This window comes from Heptranchias perlo, unplaced genomic scaffold, assembly GCF_035084215.1.
Source record: "Heptranchias perlo isolate sHepPer1 unplaced genomic scaffold, sHepPer1.hap1 HAP1_SCAFFOLD_321, whole genome shotgun sequence".
In the NCBI taxonomy this organism is placed as follows: domain Eukaryota; kingdom Metazoa; phylum Chordata; class Chondrichthyes; order Hexanchiformes; family Hexanchidae; genus Heptranchias; species Heptranchias perlo.
In genome coordinates, this window is record NW_027139333.1 from 25,388 (window position 1) to 30,549 (window position 5,162).

Here is a 5,162-nt window from a genome sequence, read left to right on the forward strand (position 1 = left end):
TGACGACTCCTGTGGACATGAGGCATTCTTATCATTTGCTTATCCAGCATCTTGTTTGTTTTTATAGTCGTGCTGAGCTGGCTGAGTCCACACGTTTCCTGTCACAACATCTCCCAGCTCCAAGGCATTTCTTGAACTGTGTCCATAGGCCCCAGGCCTTTTGTTGGATGGACTTTAAAGTCATGTCTAGAAAACTGTAAATCAGGATCTCAAGGATATTCCAGTAAGTGCTGCCTCATCAAAAAGGAGCAAGAACCGGATCCCCTCACTCCGGGACCCCCCTCACTCCGGGACCCCCCCTCACTCCTCGACCCCCCCCCTCACTCTTCGACCCCCCCCTCACTCTTCGACCCCCCCCTCACTCTTCGGGACCCCCCCCTCACTCTTCGGGACCCCCCCCTCACTCTTCGGGACCCCCCCTCACTCCTCGGGACCCCCCCCTCACTCCTCGACCCCCCCCCTCACTCCTCGACCCCCCCCTCACTCCTCGACCCCCCCCCTCACTCCTCGACCCCCCCCTCACTCCTCGACCCCCCCCTCACTCCTCGACCCCCCCCTCACTCCAGGACCCCCCCCTCACTCCAGGACCCCCCCCTCACTCCAGGACCCCCCCCTCACTCCAGGACCCCCCCCTCACTCCGGGACCCCCCCCTCACTCCGGGACCCCCCCTCACTCCTCGACCCCCCCCCTCACTCCTCGACCCCCCCCTCACTCCGGGACCCCCCCCTCACTCCGGGACCCCCCCCCTCACTCCGGGACCCCCCCCTCACTCCGGGACCCCCCCCCTCACTCCGGGACCCCCCCTCACTCCGGGACCCCCCCACTCACTCCAGGACCCCCCCCTCACTCCGGGACCCCCCCCCTCACTCCGGGACCCCCCCTCACTCCAGGACCCCCCACTCACTCCGGGACCCCCCCACTCACTCCGGGACCCCCCCACTCACTCCGGGACCCCCCCCCCCTCACTCCGGGACCCCCCCCCCTCACTCCGGGACCCACTAACTCTAAGTCCCCAGTGAGTGGCTTGTACCAGCTTTCAAAATTCAGTTAATTGTAGCATTGCAATATCTTGGGATTGCGAAGTGTCCCAGTTACCTATTCACCCTTTACCGGGGCAACCCATACCCAAGAAGACAACATTCCAGCTCTACGAGGGCCCTTGCTTTCAGCTCCCCAGCGAGCGAAGCCTTGGTTCCCCCAGCAAGATGACCGTGGCCTCAGGAGACAATGATGATGAGTTGGCCGCTCTCCCTATCCAGCCCCAGGGCTCGTATGAACTGAAGCTGGATCACGAGTGCTGTGAGCGGGTGGTGATCAACATCTCGGGGCTTCGCTTCGAGACCCAGCTCAGGACCTTGGCCCAGTTTCCTGATACCCTGCTGGGGGAGCCCAAGAAGAGGATGGGCTACTTTGACCCCCTGAGGAACGAGTATTTCTTTGACAGGAAGCGGCCAAGTTTTGACGCCATCCTGTATTACTACCAGTCGGGTGGGAGGCTGCGGAGACCTGCCAATGTGCCCCTGGATATTTTCTCGGAGGAGATACGCTTCTACGAGCTGGGGGAGGAGGCCATGGAGATGTTCAGAGAGGACAAGGGTTTTATCAAGGAGGAGGAGCGGCCTTGACCTGAGAATGAATTCCAGCGCCAGATCTGGCTGCTCTTTGAGTGCCCCGAGAGCTCGGGCCCGGCTCGGCTTATCGCCATCGTATCTGTCATGGTCATTCTTATCTCCATCGTCAGTTTCTGCCTTGAAACACTGCCTGTATTTAGAAATGCAAAAGAGATTGCAGCTGGAGCCAGGCGTCAGTATCTCAATGACACAGTTCCCTATCATTTCCCCCACCTTTAACGACCCCTTCTTCATCGTCAAGACCCTGTGCATCATCTGGTTCTCCTTCGAGTTCCTGGTTAGGTTGTTTGCTTGTCCCAGCAAACCCGGCTTCTTTAGAAACATCATGAACATCATAGATATTGTGGCCATCATCCCCTATATCATCATGTTGGGCACAGAACTGGCAGCAGCAGGAAATGGGCAACGGGCAGCAGCAGGAAGTGGGCAACGGGCAGCAGCAGGAAGTGGGCAACGGGCAGCAGCAGGAAGTGGGCAACGGGCAGCAGCAGGAAGTGGGCAACGGGCAGCAGCAGGAAGTGGGCAACGGGCAGCAGGCCATGTCTCTGGCCATCCTCCGCATCATCCGGCTGGTCAGGGTCTTCAGGATCTTCAAGCTCTCCAGACACTCCAAAGGGCTGCAGATCCTCGGGCAGACCCTGAAGGCCAGCATGAGGGAGCTGGGGCTCCTCATCTTCTTCCTCTTCATCGGAGTCATCCTCTTCTCCAGTGCTGTCTACTTCGCCGAGGTGGACGAGCCCGAGACCCAGTTCTCCAGCATCCCTCACGCCTTCTGGTGGGCGGTGGTGTCCATGACAACGGTGGGTTACGGAGACGTGTGCCCCATAACCATAGGGGGCAAGATTGTGGGCTCTCTCTGCGCCATCGCGGGTGTGCTGACCATCGCGCTCCCTGTGCCCGTTATCGTCTCCAACTTTAACTACTTCTCCCACCGGGAGACGGAGAATGAGGAACAAGCCCTGGACCTGCATGTGAAAAGTTGCCCAACTGTGCCATCCACCAGCAATCTGAGGAAGAGCAACAGCATTTCCAGCATCAGCAAGTGCGAGTACACGGAGACCCAGGAGGGGGTGGGCAGTGCTCGAAACTCCCCGGAGCACACTGACAATTGCACTTTATCAAACACCAACTCTGTGAACATCACCAAGATGCTGAGTGATGTGTGAGTGTCCCATGGCAACATGTCTCAACACCAGGGGGCAGAGCCCTCTCATCTCACCTCACTGCTCTCTTGTTCATCGTCTGCTCACTGTCTGTGTGGCTTTTAGTGTCTGTATCTGAGTGTAAAAAGATCAAACAGTAACTCTGTCCTGTTCAACCCTCCCCACACATCCGAATACACGGCACTGTTGCATTAAACACTCGAGTGAGGCGCTGCTAACTTTAGAGAAACCCAAATAACACTGGAGCCTCCAGTTCCTGCATCTGGTGACCAGGTGTGCAGCTGGAGGTAGAGAAACCATGGAAACCACCATTAAAGTGGCTCAGCTTGACAACCTGTGCCCCTCTCCCTGTGCCCCGCTCCCCCTCTCCCCGCTCCCCCTCTCCCCGCTCCCCCTCTCCCCGCTCTCCCCGCTCCCCCTGCTCCCCCGCTCCCCCGCTCCACCTCTCCCCACCTCTCCCCACCTCTCCCCACTCCCCGTTCCCCTCTCCCTGTAGATACAGAGGGGGTACTTAAAAGATTGGCAGTACTCAAAGTAGACAAGTCACCCGGTCCAGATGCGATGCTTCCTGGTTACTCAGAGTCATAGAGTCATAGAGTCATAGAGTTATACAGCACGGATAGAGGCCCTTCGGCCCATCGTGTCCGCGCCGGCCATCAGCCCTGTCTACTCTAATCCCATATTCCAGCATTTGGTCCGTAGCCTTGTATGCTATGGCATTTCAAGTACTCATCCAAATGCTTCTTGAATGTTGTGAGGGTTCCTGCCTCCACAACCCTTTCAGACAGTGAGTTCCAGACTCCAACCACCCTCTGGGTGAAAAAGTTCTTTCTCAAATCTCCTCTAAACCTCCCGCCTTTTACCTTGAATCTATGTCCCCTTGTTATAGAACCCTCAACGAAGGGAAAAAGCTCCTTAGTATCCATCCTATCTGTGCCCCTCATAATTTTGTACACCTCAATCATGTCCCCCCTCAGCCTCCTCTGCTCCAAGGAAAACAAACCCAATCTTCCCAGTCTCTCTTCATAGCTGAAGCGCTCCAGCCCTGGTAACATCCTGGTGAATCTCCTCTGCACCCTCTCCAAAGCGATCACATCCTTCCTGTAGTGTGGCGACCAGAACTGCACACAGTACTCCAGCTGTGGCCTAACCAGTGTTTTATACAGCTCCATCATAACCTCCTTGCTCTTATATTCTATGCCTCGGCTAATAAAGGCAAGTATCCCATATGCCTTCTTTACCACCTTATCTACCTGTTCCGCCGCCTTCAGGGATCTGTGAACTTGCACACCAAGATCCCTCTGACCCTCTGTCTTGCCTAGGGTCCTCCCATTCATTGTGTATTCCCTTGCCTTGTTAGTCCCTCCAAAGTGCATCACCTCGCACTTTTCCGGGTTAAATTCCATTTGCCACTGTTCCGCCCATCTGACCAACCCATCTATATCGTCCTGCAGACTGAGGCTATCCTCCTCGCTATTTACCACCCTACCAATTTTTGTATCATCAGCGAACTTACTGATCATACCTTTTACATTCATATCCAAGTCATTAATGTAGACCACAAACAGCAAGGGACCCAGCACCGATCCCTGTGGTACCCCACTGGCCACAGGCTTCCAGTCACAAAAACAACCTTCGACCATCACCCTCTGCCTTCTGCCACTAAGCCAGTTTTGTATCCAAAGTGCCAAGGCACCCTGGATTCCATGGGCTCGTACCTTCTTGACCAGTCTCCTGTGGGGGACTTTATCGAAGGCCTTACTGAAATCCATGTATACCACATCCACTGCGTTACCCTCATCCACACGCCTAGTCACCCCCTCAAAAAATTCAATCAAATTAGTCAGACATGATCTTCCCTTGACAAAGCCATGTTGACTATCCCTGATTAATCCTTGCTTCTCCAAGTGGAGACTAATTTTGTCCTTCAGAATTTTTTCCAATAATTTTCTACCACTGATGTTAGGCTCACTGGCCTGTAGTTCCCCGGTTTTTCCCTACTCCCCTTCTTGAATAATGGTATTACATTAGCGGTTCTCCAGTCCTCTGGCACATCCCCTGTGGCCAGAGAGGTTCTGAATATATGTGTCAGAGCCCCCGCAATCTCCTCCTTTGCCTCACACAGTAGCCTGGGATACATTTCGTCCGGGCCTGGGGATTTATCCATTTTTAGGCCTGCTAAAACCGCCAATACCTCCTCCCGCTCGATGTTAATATGTTCGAGTATATCACAGTCCCCCTGCCGTATTTCTATGTCTACATCGTCCTTCTCCATAGTGAAAACAGATGCAAAAAATTCATTTAGAACCCCTCCTACATCTGCCGGCTCCACACACAGATTGCCATTTTTGTCCCTAATGGGCCCTA

At 55.1% G+C, this 5,162-nt stretch overlaps 1 pseudogene; it reads left to right on the plus strand.

Moving 5' to 3' along the window:
- Positions 1-1,206: 1,206 nt before the first annotated feature.
- Positions 1,207-2,798, plus strand: LOC137311297 (potassium voltage-gated channel subfamily A member 2-like; annotated as a pseudogene).
- Positions 2,799-5,162: the final 2,364 nt, after the last annotated feature.